This window comes from Triticum aestivum, chromosome 3D (assembly GCF_018294505.1).
Source record: "Triticum aestivum cultivar Chinese Spring chromosome 3D, IWGSC CS RefSeq v2.1, whole genome shotgun sequence".
Lineage (NCBI taxonomy): Eukaryota > Viridiplantae > Streptophyta > Magnoliopsida > Poales > Poaceae > Triticum > Triticum aestivum.
This window is the reverse complement of record NC_057802.1, coordinates 203,336,438-203,354,323: the sequence shown is the minus strand read 5'-3', so window position 1 is coordinate 203,354,323 and position 17,886 is coordinate 203,336,438. Positions and strand designations below refer to the sequence as shown.

The following is a 17,886-nucleotide window of genomic DNA, read 5'->3' as shown; positions in this document are numbered from 1 at the left end:
TCTTCGCATCATCAGAACTGTAATCCTTGTATTTCTTCTTCTTTGATTCCTTTTCCCACTGAGGACAATCTTGGATGTAGTGTCCTGGTTTCTTGCATTTGTGACAAAGCCTTTTCTTGTAGTCACTGGATGAGGAATCATTGCTCCTTGAGGGTCTTCCAAAGCGACCACGTCTTGAGAACTTATGGAATTTCTTCACGAGCAGTGCTAGATGATGACTCGGTTCTTCAGGATCACCAAGGCCGCTATCAGAGTCTTCATCTTCAGACTCAGAAACTGCCTTGGCCTTCAGTGCACGTGATCTGCCATAGCTCGAACCATAGAGATCTTTCTTTTCAGCAAGCTGGAACTCGTGAGTATTTAGCCTCTCGAGGATATCAGCGGGATCAAGTGACTTGTAATCAGCACGCTCTTGTATCTCAGCAGTTTCTTCACCACCTCGTGGTCGGTGATGTCAGTGGCACCAAGTGCTTGAAGCTCATTTGAGATGTCAGTGAGGCTATCGAAGGTTTGTTGAACATTTTCATTGTCGAGTCTTTTGAAGCGGTTGAAGAGATTGCGAAGAACATCAACTCGAGAGTCATGCTGTGTTGAGACTCCTTCATTTACTTTGGACAGCCTATCCAAGATAAGCTTAGCAGTTTCCAAAGCACTCACTCTTCCATACTGTCCTTTGCTCAGATGGCCACATATGATATTCTTCGCTTGAGAATCGAGTTGCTTGAATCTCTTCACATCGGCAGCGTTTAGTGAGGGTGAGACAGAGGGAACACCCTTTTCCACCACATACCAGAGATTGTTATCAATTGCCTCAAGATGCATTCGCATCTTATTCTTCGAGTAGGGGTAGTCCATCCCATCGAAGGTAGGACACCCAGCAGAGACCTTGATCATACCTGCGGCTGACATAACTAAAACTCCAGGCGGTTAAACCAAAATCACATAGAACAAGGGAGTACCTTGCTTTGATACCAATTGAAAGTGCGTTATATCGACTAGAGGGGGGTGAATAGGCGATTTTTATGAATTCTTCACTAAGGAATTTGTGGGTGAGGAAATTCCTTAGCGAAGTACTACTTGCAGTGGAATAAGTACTCAAAAGTATGCATAGCAGAGCACAAGCATAGTCATCATGATGAAATGAAAACAAGCACAGAGTACAGAAAGCGTAAACACAGGATGAAGACAAACAGACTGAAGAAATTGAACTGAGGAAATTGAGAAAGTCTTCAGTCAAAGTCTTCAAACACAGATATGAACAAGTGCACAACACAGTAATGAGGAAATGAAAGAGTTGAGGAAATAGAACCAGTTGGCTTGGTGAAGACAATGATTTGGTAGACCAGTTCCAACTGCTGTCTCATTTGTACGTCTGGTTGGAGCGGCTAGGTATTTAAACCTGAGGACACACAGTCCCGAACACCCAGTCCTGAACACACAGTCCAGGACACTTAGTCTTGAACTAAGGTCACACAGACCTCGTCCAATCACTCGTGGTAAGTCTTCAGGTGACTTCCGAACCATCACAAACTCGGTCACTCGGCGATACACAATTCCTCTTGGATGCTCTAGACCATGACGCCTAACCGTCTGGAAGAAGCACATCTTCAAAGGTAACAAGCGTCAGATCCACGCAGGATCAATCTCTTCATGCTCAATCACTTTGGCTTTGTAGGTGTTTGGGTTTGGGTTTTCCTCACTTGATGATTTTCGCTCAAAGTCCTCGGAGGATGGGATGCTCTCAAATGACAAATGTCAGTTTCTCTCGGAGCATCCAACCAGCTAGTGGTTGTAGGGGGCGGCTATTTATAGCCTAGGGAGCAGCCCGCATGATAAGACATAAATGCCCGTCAATGATATGTCCGTTAGGTGGGTAGATATTTTGGGACAGCTGACGCATAGCACAGCAACGGTCGGAAATTTGAGTATCAAATTCCTCAGGGCTATCATGTTCCTCACTATGTAGGCAATCCGCACTGGCGAATTCCTAACTCCTCAGTCAGAAAAAATTCCTCAGAGACCAGAAGAACTTCGTCTCTGTCACTGAAGAATATGACTGAACTGTATGAGATTTCCAATGGCTTCACTCGAAGGGATTGGTAGGTGTAGGATTTTGAGTTGAGCATCACATGGAAATTTTTCCTTAGTATTTCCTCGACCCCCTTTAACAGTACGGTGTTTCCTATGACTCAAGAAAGAGAAAATGAAACTACGAAAATAAAAGTCTTCACGCTTCATGTTCCTCAAATGAATACCAAGTCTTCAAGGTCACACCAATTTCTTCACTTTCAAAGTCTTCAGAAAGTCTTCAGAAATCCAAAGTCTTTAGTCGAAGAACTTCATTTTTAGGGGTCGACTTTCTCTGTAAATATCAAACTCCTCATAGACTTATAGACCTGTGTACACTCATAAACACATCAGTCCCTTAACCTATAAGTCTTCAATACACCAAAATCACTAAGGGGCACTAGATGCACTTACAGCTCCGCGCTGGTGAGAAGACTAGCAAGGTGCCGGACACGGCTCTTTGCTTTTGCCCTCTTTCTGTAACCCGATTTTCCATCTTTTGGAATGAGATTTGGAGTTTGTGTGCTTGTTAAAGGAAAAGCGGGGGAATTTTTCTTGGTTCGTGGTGATTTGTCACCTTTTTGCTTGTGTTTAAGAGTAAGGTTGAGCCTGCTACCGCCCCCACCCCTGTGAGCGCCCCGCAAGTGGGGTCTGGGCATGGTATGCACGCGTCGAGCACGCTCGGGCTAGCCCAGGCGGCGCCGAGGCCCCCTCGTGGTCAGTACTGCAACCGCCGCAGGACCGCCGCGCGCACACCTTGCCATAATCCGTCAATCGGCTCCTCGCGAGGCCCTCTCGGGCAGGCCAGCGGGCTCCTCGGGAGGCCTAAACCGTTGCGAGCCCTAGGAGGGCCCGCCTTGGTAGAGGGGTGCCTCCGCGACATCTGGACCCGCTCAGGACCTACGGAACCAAAGATAAGTCGCAACAACTACTCCGCTCGGGAGCCTCCAAGCTCATGGTGGCACATTCCAAATTATATCTCAAAAGCATATCATCATTTCATACATTATAAAGGGCCCCCTCCAAAAATGCTTTCACGCCCCGTAGGGCCGTATTCGAAGGTTTTTTGCATACAGGTCAGAGCAGGAAGGGAAATGCAGGCCTAGCCGGATGCGCTGCCACCAGTGTCATCCTCATCGTCATCATCGCACTGGCTTCTTCGGTCGCAAGCACGACCGTGTCCTCCTCGGGAGCGAACTCCGTGACCAGGTCGTCCACAAGGTCGTCCACCCAGTCCGCCAGATTGTCCTGGATGACCCTGGGCACGGGGGATGTCTCGGCATTGAAGTCAAAATGGGGGTCGAGGTTGAGAAGGTGACTGAAGACGCGTGAGAACGCGTGCCCAAGAAGGCCCCGGCTTCTCTCTTCAACAAGCTGGCGAGCCCTTGCGGCCCGGTCCTCTAGACGGGTCACGATCTGGGTGAAGAAGCGAAGGTGGCTGGTATCGTCATCCTCGTGTGGGTGAGAGACGCCCTGCTCACAAATGGTGTCCAAGGCCCGGTTGGCCCTGACCCTGAGGTCCTTGAGCATCGAGGAACACTCGCACTGCATCGTCCGATGGCGGCATGCTTCGTTCGCGGTCTTCTCCGCGAGGGACGTGATGGCCTCAACCTGCTTTTGAAGTGAAGACAGGTCGGCTCGAGCGGAGGCCAAGTCGGCTTGGGCGGAGGCCTGAGCCTCGTTGGCGGCCCTCTCCCGCTACTGTGCAGCGGCCAGCTTCATCGTGAGGGGGGTAGTCCTGTCCTCAAGCTCGGCCCGCTGTAGTTCGAAGCGGGTCTCCTGGAGTCCCAACTCCTAGCGGTGCTCGTCAGCGAGAGCCGCGCGAACCTGCGCCACCCTTTGGTCGATCTCCTACTAGATCCTGGCTTCGCGAGCGGCGACGGTTTCCTTAGTCGCAGCTGCCTGACGCTCCCTCACCTCCAATCGCTCGAGCACGAGGCTGTGCTCCAAGACCTCAAGCGCCAGCGCCTCCTCGCGTGCCTGGACCTCCTTCTCACTGGAGGAGCCCTCTCTTGGCGGTGCCACCAGGGCGGCCCTGCGTGCCAGGACCTGCCGCTCAAGGGCAGCGTTTGAAGCCCTAAGCTCCCTCTCCCGCTCCTCAGCTGCCTCACGACGACAGTCGGCGGCCCTGGCTTCTTCCAAAGCGCGGGCACAAGCCTCGCGAGAAGTGGCGAGGGACACCATGGCGTCCGCACAGGCGCGCTCGTGCTGCAGATGCCCAAGGTTGATGGCGACCTTCTTTTGGTGCTACTCGCGCGCCAAGCGGAGGTCCTCCACCTCGAGGCGGGGGTCAACATCGACGAGCTCTCCTCCAAGCCAACTCAGCGTGTCCATCGCTTCTCGGAAAAGGTGATGGTGGACGACGCTGCACTCGCGCGCAAGCTCCAGCGTGCGGCGAAGCCCTTCCTCTGTGCCAGGGGCTGCCGGAGAGGCGCGGACTGGCTCGTCCGTCTCCAGAAAGGGGTTGGTGGCCAGCGCTTCCCCAGCCGCTCCCCGGGCCTCAGCAAAGGCGCTGGGCGGCACGGTTTCGCCGCTCGAAGATGAAGCCGGCATTGGGGTTGCCCAGCCACCGGCGATGACCAACGGAGGAGCCCTCGGCACGCCTCCTACGCCCCAAGAGTGACCATGAGGGAAGGATGCTAGGAGCACAGGCTCACGGCCTCCCGACCGCATCTGCCTCACGGACTGGCCCTGTGCCTCACGCAGGTGTTTGGCGCAGGGGGCTCAGAATCATAAGCCGACCAAGGGCCTCTGGAGGTTGCTCCCTAGGTGGTTTCGCCGCCACACCGAAGGGATCCTGGGAAGCTAGGGTCAGGAAAGGATGCGACACGGAGGGAACCACAAAGACAAGCCACTTACTCGTCTATGGCTATGTACTTTCTCTGTTTCAGGGGTCGGTAGGCGTCGCCACCGTAGCTCCGGAGCCCTTTCCTCTAACTGAGTGCTCCAAGGTTCAAATGAAGCGAGCCGAGGGTCGGAGCATGGCCCTTGGCGGCTGGGCCGTGTACCTCCACCTGGGGAGCATTTGCCGGAGCTCCGGGGGCAGCTGCCTCATGAGCACCGGGCCGCACCTGCTCACCAGACGCCACCTCGGGGGCACTTGCCGGAGCTTCAGGGGTAGCCACCTCAGGAGCACTGAGCCGCACCAGCTCGCCAACGACCACCTCAGGAGTGCCCGCTGGAGCTTTGGGAGCGGCTATCTCAGGAGCGCCTGACGGCATCTGCTCCCCGGCGGTCGCCCCAGGGGTACCCGGCGGTGTTCGCCCCCCTGCAACTACATCCGGGGCGCGCACCACAAGGTCGACGAGCACGGGGTCCATGAAGATGGGATTCTCATGAGGCCCTTCGAGGTCCATGGGGTGCAGCCCCCACATGTTGAAGAAGGGCATCTGCCTCGCAAAGTCCTCCCCGTTCGAGTATTGATACAAGAGGCACTTGTCTGCTGGGAGTGCGGTAGGCGTCGGGTCGCCCGTCAGGAGCTGGAGCATCGTCTGCAGCGTCTTGGAGGGAAGCGAGGGCACCTGTAGCCTCATGGGGTCTTTGAAGCCGGCAAAGGCCCGCATGGGGCGAGAGTGGTGCTGAAGTGGGGCGATGCGCCGCCTGACTAACTCCCTCACCACCATCAGCACCGTCACCCCCGCCTTCTTCAACTCCGCCAACCTGGACCAGACGCGGATGAGCCGCCGGTCAATGAGCTTTGCGTGCCCCCAGCCGGAGCTCGGCTCTGCCGGGGATTGCGGATGCTGGAGAAGGGGCTGTAAGTGGTGGCGTCCACATACACCCACTGCTACCGGAACCCCGTCGCATCCGGACGAAGCATGAAGTCAATACCGGAGCCAGCCGTCGCCACCACCGCCCGGAATGACACGCATCACGAGCATTGTCTGCTGTCGACCAAGTGAAGCGAGAAGAAATGGCGGAACAAGGCCACGGATGGGGCAACACCAACAATGGCCTCGCACAGGAAGGCAAGAGGCAAGGAGCACGATGGACCCGGTGTCCAGATGCAGCTCATGGATCTGGTAATGCAAGAGCACGACATTGAAGAAATCAGAGAAAGGGGGACCAAGCCGGCCAGGAGGGCGTGAAGATGGATGGGGATCTCAGTGGCTGTCATATCTATCTGGGCCCCTGAAGCACGCCAGACCACCGTCGCCTTCCACTCATTGGAATCGGTGGCGAGGGTTGGCCGGACCTTGTCCAACCCTTCCTAGTTGATGACCGATATCAGGACACCGATCCTAAGTCACACTGATCTAGCATGTAACACATCATATCACTTTGCGGCCTCATGCACGGTCTCCGCACGGGTGCTACCTTACCTGGCCCGGGACCGTTTGCGCCTTTTGGCTCACATATATGATAGTGTCGCTAGCATCCATACGACAGAGAACCCGGGCTGAACCCGGGCCGACATGACTAGTCGTAAACCCAAGGTGGCACTAACTTACAGGGACAGGCATACATGACCCAGCAATGCACGTGTCTGTCATCAACGTATGAACCCAAGTCGTAGCAAGCTACAAGGACTTAAAGGAACAACGCGTGACATTTCCCTGAAGGGACAGACACAGGAGCAAAGAAGGACACATGCCGATCATCCCATGTGTTCCGGAGTAGTAGCAATCTACCATGGCTTATTGGAAGCACTAGGAGACATTTCCCCATAGGAGAGGCTACCAAGAATAAACAACTAGATTGTCGGATCCCACACATACCAAGCATTTAAAAATCATACACACAATATGCTCGATATGTGCAAATACAACATGGCATCACAACAAAACTCTACGACTCAAAGTATTTATTCAGAGGGCTTCGAAGAGTCATACATAGTAAGAATTACAATCATGGGTCACATGACCCAACATACAGAGCATACAGGCAATGGAAGCATAAACATGTCTGGGTACAGACATCTGAATAGGAAGAAGGCTTTAGAGCCTGACTATCTACAAGGCCCTCCCAAGGGTACAAGATCTTAGCTGAGGTAACAAGCTAAATGTCGAAGTCCACGCAAAACTACTACTGAGACTGAAGTCTCCTCTGCAAAACACAAATTAAGCAAACGTGAGTACAAATGTACCCTGCAAGACTCACATCAAAACTAGCTACATATGCATCAGTATCAACAAAGGGGTGGTGTTTTTTAACTGCAGCAAGCCAGCTTTGACTCGGTCGCTATCCTATACTACGACTGCTGGTAACTCTTTTGAGGTAGCGCACACAAGTCCACATATTCACCATATCAATACACCACTATGGATCCGCTCCCGTCTCCCTACAAGAAGGCCATCCATAGCACTCACGCTTATCTTGCGCATTTTAGAGTATCCACTTTCACTTGTCTATGAGTCACCGCCATGAACTGTGCCAGAGCTGGGTACCCGAGGATGGCGTTGTATGGGAGGCCGATGCGGGCGATGTCGAAGTCGACCAGCTCGGTGCGGTAGTTGTCACGCGTGCCGAAGGTGACGGGAAGGCAGATCTGCCCCAGGGATTGGGCAGCACCGCCACCAACTCCTGAGAAAGGCTTGCTGAGGCTGAGCCGCTTGAGCGGCATGTGAAGAAGGCCGAAGGCTTCCACGGAGAGCAAGTTGAGGCCAGCGCCGCCGTCGATGAGGGTCTTGGTGATGGCCACATTGCAGATGGTGGGCGTGCAGAGCATCAGAAGCATGCCCGAGCCGGTGGTGGTGACGGGGTGGTCTTCCGAGCTGAAGGTGAGGTCGGCCTCAGGCGCACCCAGCCCGGTGGAGCCCCCGAGCACTTGGAAGCGGCACCAATCTGGCGGAGGAACGGCTTGATGTGGCGATCTGAAGGCGGCGCCTGTGAGCCGCCTAGCAGGGCTGCGACCGCATGGTACGCCGGTGCCACGTAGCGCGTAGTGAAGAGGTCACGCAGCTCCTCCCAAGACGCCACCATGGATCCGGGAAGGTTGAGAAGCCAGGCGCGCGGCTCGCCGGCGAGGGCCATGGGAAGCCAGTTGGCCATGACCTTGTCATCACCCCCGGCCTCGAGGACGGCCTCCTCGTATGCCAGCAGGAAAGCTGACGGGTCCGCTGCACTGTCGTAGCGCGGCGGCATCTCCGGCTTGAACTTGGGTGGCCACCGCACCCGCCGCAGGGCGGGGGCTAGGGCTCGGAGCCCCCTGGCCCCGTCTTCAACACAGGCCGTCGGAGTCGGTGGCAGGGCGCCTGCCATGTGGGCGAAGCGCGGTGGCGATGGAGCGCGGATCGACGGAAGGGAAGCTACAGCGCACCCCTACCTGGCGCACCAAATTTTGGATCACGGGTTCTGGCAAAACCCTTGAGGTTCGAACACTGGGATGCGCGCAAAGATTTGCTCCCTACCGATCCACGCCCTAGCTCTCTAAGATCTCGCGGACGAACTCGACGAACTCACAAGACAAAGACACGAGATTTATACTAGTTCGGGCCACCGTTGTGGTGTAATACCCTACTCCAGTGTGGTGGTGGTGGTGGATTGCCTCTAGGGCTGATGATGAACAGTACAAGGGGAAGAACAGCCTCCTGAGGTTGAGGTGTTCTTGTGCTCGGTGTGTGGCTAGGGGCTGGCTCTTGCTTCCTTCTTTCTATCTACTATGGTGGCTAGTTCTACTTATATAGGCCCTGGTCCTCTCCCCAAATATTGAGCGGGAAGGGAGCCAACAACGGCCAATTTGAAAGGGGACAGCTAGTACAGCTTATCCTGACAAAAGTGGTCTTCGCCTGCGAAAGGCTCTGGTGGTGACGCCGTCTTGGGCTCCATAGTGACCTCCGTCTTGCCGTCCTGCTGGTCTTGGTCTCGTTGCACCGATATGGAAACCTTTGCTTGATGCCTCGCGTAACGACCCGAATCTGATAAGATACGATGTCTCTGTGCTCACTGTGCTAGTCCCTGGATCGACTCGCTAGCACACAGAGTACATATGAATATCAAATAACAAGTGCATCATTTACTATAACGTATGATCCAGTATTCATAAAGTATTACAAACTGAGTAGCACATAGCTAACTTTATTCAATAATAACAGCGGAAAGATAGCATAATAAACGATGAATCCCATCAATGCCCACTGGCGAAAATGCTGAGTGAAGACTCGCGACCCTACTGTATCTCACTGATCACCTGAATATCCTGCAACATGATAAGTTGCAGCCACAAAGGGTCAATACATTGAATGTATTGGCAAATTACACAATATGATATAGCAAACCTACATCCACAAAGCAAAGCATGAAAAACAAAACACTCAAGTTTGGGTTCACGTAAAACTACCTTCACCTACCTCCACGACATAGGCAAGGTGCAAACAACACAGATGATAAAGATCTTCGATATGTCTCAAGTGCGCTCAGTCCTGGCGCATTCTCTAGGGACAATAGAGTGCTCTGCCAGTGACGCATTCACGTGAGAAAAAGCCCCGACAACCCAAGTGCGCTCAGTCATGGCGCATTCTCTAGGGACAATAGAGCGCTCAGCCATTGACGCATTCACCTGAGAAAAAGTCCCGAGCCTACAGCTATAAAGACTCACCAATTCCATGCACCACTCGACACATACCCCACGTCTACCATAGCAAATCCAAGCATACAATTAAACAATGCAAACAGGACACGCACATGGCGACAAGCAATATAAGAGTCATACCAAGCATATAACATATCATAACAGTGCACAACAGACATATAGGATGAGCATAATCAAAAGTGCAACTTGCCTTGAACGGTGTTGAAGTACTCTAACGCTTAATTCCGATCCGCTTCACACTCCGAACAATCTATACGATTAATGAAGGCACCGATAAATAAACCATACTCACATAAATCACAATAAAGCCAACAACAAATAATTCAAATAAAAAAAACTTAATTAACAGAACATATCCGTAGGTATATATTATCTACATGCCAGTAGGATCACAATGCAAAAAGAATCAACTGATTTGGATCAACGGTTTAAAAGATATGGCCTCCGAAAGTTTGAATTCAAATTTAAACAAATTCAAATTTGAATAATTGAAAATTGTGAAATTTTGGTTCTGCAGTATTCTACTGGTCTCTACGAGTACACAGGAAAAAGAATCAATGAATTTGGAGTTACGGATCAGAAGATAAACCTAAATGAAAATTTGATATGGAATCTGCAAAGAAAAAATTATGCCATAATAGCGTTCTCGGAAGAACTACTGCGGCACTGTGGATGTGCCACATGGCGGGACGTGAATGGCTGGAAGCTGTCAGCTGCTGGGCTTATACAACGGACGGTCACTATTTAGTGGAAAACGGTTCGGCTTAAAGAAAAAAAATAATAGATCTAATCTTGGCCGTTTATAGAAGATCGGGCGGCTGTCGGTTGCTCACCGGAGAAGGAGGGCTCGGTGGCCGCCGGAGTTGAGGAAGACGGTGTTGTGCGGCTCGGACTTGGAGCGTACGCTCGCTGGAGAGGCCTGCCTAGCTCGAGGATGAAGGGACGAAGAGCGCAGAGTGGCGGCGAACTCGAAACAGTCCTCAAAAACGGCCGGGGCTTCTGCTAACGTCGGTGAGGTCCGGCTGGAGCGGCGACGGCAGCTTCTGCTTCGGGCGGAGGTCCTAGCACTCATTCTAGTACTCCCCTGTGAGAACTAGTAGGTGAGGGAGAGAGAGGAGGTCAAGGCGAAGACAACCGAGGGTAAGGGGCGCTGGGAACCTTCTGCGTCGACGGAAACAACCGGCGAAGGAGCTTCTGCGGCGGAACTCCGGCGAGATCCGATCGGGAGTTCCAGGGCACGGGAGCGTGAGATTTTGCCAAAAAATTGGACAAGCCGGACATGGGGAGTATATATATATGGAGGTGGGAGTGCAAAGGAGAGATCGAATCGATCGATTCGATCTCGGTTTGGTTCGGTAGCTACAGAGTCCAGGAAGAACACGAACGGAGATGGGAGATGACAAGCGGGCCAGGTCAGTCAGTGGCAGAGAGAAAAGAAAGGAAAAAAATTAAGCTGCGGGTGTGGGCCACGCGCTAAGCCGAAATGGGCCGGTAGTTGGGTTGGCGCTACGCTGCTTCTGCTGCTTGCGCGCGCGAGCTGCTGGCCTAGCTGTCTCTTTTTTTATAAACCAAAACCACAGCAGTTAAAAACTAAAATAAAAACAACATAATAAAACCTAAACAAAAATATATAAATACACAGTAAAAATAACTCTACTAAAATAAATTATAGGAACTCTAGTTCCTAATCTAATGCTAATTTTGGAAATTCATTTTATGCAAAAGGCCACTCAAACAGCAATAACACACTACAAAAAAATATTTGGAGATAATCAAAAATACCAAAACACAACAGATGAACTGAAAATAATATTCTGGACATTATGAACATTTTTAAAATAGTGAAGAAGTCATGTTATCTCCACTCCAATAAATTGCCTTTAGTTGCATAATGTTTTGAATATTCAGAAAATTTCAAATATGCATAGAAATCATGATGACAAAGAATGATCCTATTAACATTCCAAATCTGAAAATATGGGATGTTACAAATCTACCCCCCTTAGAATGAATCTCGTCCTCGAGATTCGAGTTGGCTAGCAAGGTTAAAGATGGGAACTTGACATAATCCATATTCCAAAATATCGAGGCTTACTAATTGCATATTTCCTTGACATGAATAGATATGATGCATCAATACTGAAAGAACGGTCACAATACTTGATCTTAATTAAGAATCTTACCAAAGACTGATGCATTATCTGATCTTCCTACCCTCATGTGATTCACGTGTCCACTCTTGAAGTGATCAATCTCCTTCTCTCTAGAATTCCCATTGTCATAATTGATGTTCTTCAACAGGGGACAGTTGTTTGAATAATGCCCTAGCTCCCTGCACCTGTAACAAAGTAACTGACTGATATCCTTCTTGGTGAGTGTTGAAAAGTCGTGGCTGTTGTTGCCATTCCTCTGACCATTGTGGTTGTGTCCATTGTCGTTGTGATGATTATGCCCATCGTGGTTATGACCATTATAAATGTCCACCTCAGAGTCATAGTACTCAGAAGATGATGATGAATTACGGTGCTTCCGTTGTCCTCCAGAATTGAATTCTGTGTCAATCGCCTTCCTCTTGTGGTTCTCCACCTCTTGAAACTTTCCTTCAAGTACAATCGCCTTATCAATAAGCTCTTGACAGTTGTTGAATGTCGCCACTTTCAACTGAATACTCAACTCATCATCCAGTCCTTCAAGAAACTTCTCCTGTCTAGTAGCATCAGTGTTAACATCATTAGGGGCATACCTTGCAAGATTATTGAATTCCTCCACATATGCATTCACAGTGCGACCTCCCTGACGCAAGCTACGAAACTCCTTCTTCTTCAGACTCATAGCACCAGCAGACACATGTGCGGCGCGAAAACCTGCCTGAAACTGTGCCCAACTGATAGTAGCAATAGGATAAGTGACCAAGTAATTGTCCCACCATGCTGCGGCTGGTCCTTCTAACAAATGCGAGGCAAACCGCACTCTCTCTGCATCAGTGCAACCAACTGTGTCCAAATTCCTATTAACTGAGCGCAGCCAATCATCAGCCACAATAGGTTCAGGGGTGCTAGAAAACCTCTGAGGATTCAACCTCAAGAAACGAGTAAGGGCATCAACTTGGGGTGGTGGTGGATTATTGTTGTTGTTGTTGTTCTGGTTCTGAACAAGTAACTGGATCAACTGAGTCTATCCCTGAAGCAACTGCTGCATGTATGGCGGTATGTCATTGTTGTTGTTGTCTCATGTACCACTGCCTCTAGAGTTACGCCTCGGCGGCATCTGATGGGTAAGCTGGGGTGAGATATAGAAAGAAATAGGTCTAAGGGGAAAAACACTACCCATATGCTCATGCTAGCAATTAAAACTCCAACAACAACAAAAACAAACACTAGATTCACACAATTCACACAAGTCACCAAAACTATCCTAAAGTAATCACATGAAAAGAGCACATATGATCAATCAAAGCACCCAATTGCATAATACAAACAACCCACGAAATATGACAACACAGAAAGCAATGACCAACCAAACATATGACATATCACAAAACACAAGCAAAACCTACAGGTAAGGTCATATCCACAAGAGATATGATCTCATCATACTACCGCAAATCGTTTATCAGTAACAAATTAGTAATGGTGGTTTGTCAACTAAAACTCCATAAATAACACTAATATAATTTCAGGGGTCATCTATATTTGAAAAGAAAAGATATGAGTATAAGAGTATGAATTAACAAGTAGACAACAAGTTGTGAAATAAGTTTTCACTCCTATGGCTTTTCTAATCCATTTTCTAGGGTCACGACCTACAGTCAACAACCTGGCTCTGATACCATCTGTAACGACCCGAATCTGATAAGATACAATGTCTCTGTGCTCACTGTGCTAGTCCCTGGATCGACTCACTAGAACACACAGTACATATGAATATCAAATAACAAGTGCATCATTTACTATAACGTATGATCCAGAATTCATAAAGTATTACAAACTGAGTAGCACATAGCTAACTTTATTCAATAATAACAGCAAAAGATAGCATAATAAACGATGAATCCCATCAATGCCCACTGGCGAAAATGCTGAGTGAAGACTCGCGACCCTACCGTATCTCACTGATCACCTGAATATCCTGCAACATGATAAGTTGCAGCCACAAAGGGTCAATACATTGAATGTATTGGCAAATTACACAATATGATATAGCAAACCTACATCCACAAATCAAAGCATGACAAACAAAACACTCAAGTTTGGGTTCGCGTAAAACTACCTTCACCTACCTACACGACATAGGGAAGGTGCAAACAACACAGATGATGAAGATCGTCAAGATGTCTCAAGTGCGCTCAGTACTGGCGCATTCTCTAGGGACAATGGAGTGCTCAGCCAGTGACGCATTCACGTGAGAAAAAACCCCGACAACCGAAGTGCGCTCAGTCATGGCGCATTCTCTAGGGAGAATAGAGCGCTCAGCCATTGACGCATTCACCTGAGAAAAAGTCCCGAGCCTACAGCTATAAAGACTCACCACTTCCATGCACCACTCGACACATACCCCACGTCTACCATAGCAAATCCAAGCATACAATTAAACAATGCAAACAGGACACGCACATGGCGACAAGCAATATAAGAGTCATACCAAGCATATAACATATCATAACAATGCACAACAGACATATAGGATGACCATAATCAAAAGTGCAACTTGCCTTGAACGGTGTTGAAGTACTCTAACGCTTAATTCCGATCCGCTTCACACTCCGAAAAATCTATATGATTAATGAAGGCACCGATAAATAAACCATACTCACATAAATCAAAATAAAGCCAACAACAAATAATTCAAAAAAAAAACTTAATTAACAGAACATATCCGTAGGTATATATTATCTACATGCCAGTAGGATCACAATGCAAAAAGAATCAACTGATTTGGATCAACGGTTTAAAAGATATGGCCTCCGAAAGTTTGAATTCAAATTTAAACAAATTCAAATTTGAATAATTCAAAAATGTGAAATTTTGGTTCTGCAGTATTCTACTGGTCTCTAAGAGTACACAGGAAAAAGAATCAATGAATTTGGAGTTACGGATCAGAAGATAAACCTAAATGAAAATTTGATATGGAATGTGCAAAGAAAAAATTATGCCATAATAGCGTTCTCGGAAGAACTGCTGCGGCACTGTGGATGTGCCACGTGGCGGGACGTGAATGGCTGGAAGTTGTCCGCTGCTGGGCTTATACAACGGACGGTCACTATTTAGTGGAAAACGGTTCGGCTTAAAGAAAAAAAATAGATCTAATCTTGGTCGTTTACAGAAGATCGGGCGGGTGTCGGTTGCTCACCGGAGAAGGAGGGCTCGGTGGCCGCCGGAGTTGACGAAGACAGCGCGGCGCGGCTCGGACTTGGAGCGTACGCTCGCTGGAGAGGCCTCCCTAGCTCGAGGACGAAGGGACGAAAAGCGCAGAGTGGCGGCGAACTCGAAACCGTCCTCAGAAACGGCCGGGGCTTCTGCTAACGTCGGTGAGGTCCGGCTGGAGTAGCGACGGCGGCTTCTGCTTCGGGCGGAGGTCCTAGCGCTCGTTCTAGTGCTCCCCTGCGAGAACTAGTAGGTGAGGGAGGGAGAGGAGGTCAAGGCGAAGACAACCGAGGGTAAGGGGCGCTGGGAACCTTCTGCGTCGACGGAAACAACCGGCGAAGGAGCTTCTACAGCGGAACTCCGGCAAGATCCGATCGGGAGTTCCAGGGCACGGGACCATGAGATTTTGCCAAAAAATTGGACAAGCCAGACGTGGGGAGTATATATATGGAGGTGGGAGTGCAAAGGAGCGATCGAATCGATCGATTCGATCTCGGTTTGGTTCGGTAGCTACAGAGTCCAGGAAGAACACGAACGGAGATGGGAGATGACAAGCGGGCCAGGTCAGTCAGCGGCAGAGAGAAAAGAAAGGGAAAAAAATAAGCTGCGGGTGTGGGCTGCGCACTAAGCCGAAATGGGCCGGTAGTTGGGCTAGCGTTGCGCTGCTTCTGCTGCTTGCGCGCGCGAGCTGCTGGCCTAGGTGTCTCTTTTTTCTAAACCAAAACCACATCAGTTAAAAACTAAAATAAAAACAACATAATAAAACCTAAACAAAAATATATAAATACATAGTAAAAATAACTCTACTAGAATAAATTATAGGAACTCTAGTTCCTAATCTAATGCTAATTTTGGAAATTCATTTTATGCAAAAGGCCACTGAAACAGCAATAACACACTACAAAAAAATATTTGGAGATAATCAAAAATACCAAAACACAACAGATGAACTAAAAATAATATTCTGGATATTATGAACATTTTTAAAATAGTGAAGAAGTCATGTTATCTCCACTCCAATAAATTGCCTTTAGTTGCATAATGTTTTGAATATTCAGAAAATTTCAAATATGCATAGAAATCATGATGACAAAGAATGATCCTATTAACATTCCAAATCTGAAAATTTGGGATGGTACACCTCGGTACTCCGCGCCTGCGCTTGCCCCCTTGGCACTAAAGAGGAAACAAGGACGCTGCGCGCTGGTGCCCGCCTGGCGCCCGACGGGTCTCGATCGTCATGGCTCACGTCATGAGAGCCTCACGAGGTTTGTCTTGCCTAGATCTCTCCGCCCCTCGCGAGCCTGCTTGGTGAGGCCGATCCTGAGGAGGTCTTGCGTCGTCCGCCTCACGAGGCATGGCCCCTCGCGAGGTCTTGAATGCCTTGTCGATGAAGATGGGCCGTACGGACCTGCTAGCTCAGCCACGCCGTGGGCCGCAGGCAGGCAAGTCTGGGGACCCCGTTCCCAGAACGCCGACAGTAGCCCCCGGGACCAAGGCGCGCTTGGGCTCGGCTTCGAGGCGAAGCCAAAGGTCAAGCGTGGAGCACCGCGGGTCCCAAAAGCCTGCGGCCTCGGTTGACGCGTGGCGGTTGATTGGGCGTGGGCGTCTCCGCTTCCCCACGCTGCCTTGGCAACTGCCCGACTCGACAAGTCCCTGCGACATGCAAGGAAAACCATAATTACCTGTGATCATGGGGGCGCTGGTTGGCCTTCTCCTGCTATAAATGAGGAAGGGGGCGGAGACCCCGTCCCCCACTTCTTCCCATTCCGCCTGCTTCTTCCTCCTCTGCTCCACCACCGACTCCAAAGGCACCGTCGAAGAGGTTCTCCGCCGCGGAGAAAGGAAAGGCCCCTCACGAGGGGCCCGGCTCCCCGGCGCCCAAGCGGGGGCATGGCCGTCCCCGCAAGCACACCACGACTCCCACCGTGGCCCCCGCTCCTGGGGTGGCGCCGCTGCGCTTGGTGGGGGTTGCTTCGGTCGTGGCAGCCCCGTCGATGAGGTGAGACGTGTCGTGGTTGTGCGGCCTCCCCAGGCACGCTTCCACTCGGCAGAGGTGCTACCGTAGTTCGTTGTCTGGTCGAAGGATCCGGCCAGCAACTGGCTTCAGCTTCCGCGCTTCTTCGTCGACGATCTGCCGGCCTCTGGTCCAGGCGGGCTCTGGCTGCAGGCGGACGGCTGCTGCAGCAGGGCCTCCTGGGTCGCGGTTGAAGTCTCCGCCGCGGGCAACATAGCTCTGGCCCGCGGTTGGTAGACGTTCGCCCGCGCGCGCGGCCTGGGCAGGCGGTGCACCCTCCATTTCAAGTATGATATGCGACCCTCTACGTGAGGGTGTTTGGGGAAGATGGTCGCCGCACCGGGTGCTACCCCAAGACGAACAACGGCGAGGAGGTGCTCGGTCTCGGTGATGGCCGCAACGAGGGCGAGCCCGCCGGCCGCGCCTCGTCCTGCTACGGTGACTCTTCTCTTGGCGTAAGCTCCAGCAGCGGCGGCTACGACCAGCCGCCATGCCGCCGCGCTCGCTTCGAAGGTGGTAGCGGGTCGTCTTGTCACCGCGCATCCGTGAAGCGCGAGGAGGGATCCGGCTAAGCTCGGGACGTCGTTGGAGGCCTGCCCCCGTGGTTCGCTGCAACGCCGATTTTGTTTTGTTCCTCTTTTCTTTCCTGCATCAAAATGAAACCAGTATGGGCCCGGAGGGGCGTGTATCGAACTGTGATTCCTCAATCATTACGCTATGCTTGTCATTTCCATGCCGTGTCATTATTTTGTGCGGAGATAACTTAGCCTGGCGCGTTCGGGGCAGCCTCTTCTTCACGAGGCACTTGTTTCCACGTGCCCGTCTTGGCTTAGTGGTTGCTCAGGAACAGCAAAAAATTCGTTAGGAAGCTCGCTAGGAGACTTATCGCTCACCCGAGCCTTGACCTA

General features: G+C 50.7%; 1 long non-coding RNA gene across 1 annotated transcript; it reads right to left on the bottom strand.

Moving 5' to 3' along the window:
- Window positions 1–9,787: 9,787 nt before the first annotated feature.
- On the bottom strand, window positions 9,788–10,907 carry LOC123074476 (uncharacterized). The gene is made up of 3 exons (XR_006435975.1): window positions 10,757–10,907; window positions 10,432–10,682; window positions 9,788–9,848 (listed from the first exon to the last, which is right to left on the bottom strand). It is a non-coding gene; the product is annotated as an uncharacterized lncRNA (long non-coding RNA).
- Window positions 10,908–17,886: the final 6,979 nt, after the last annotated feature.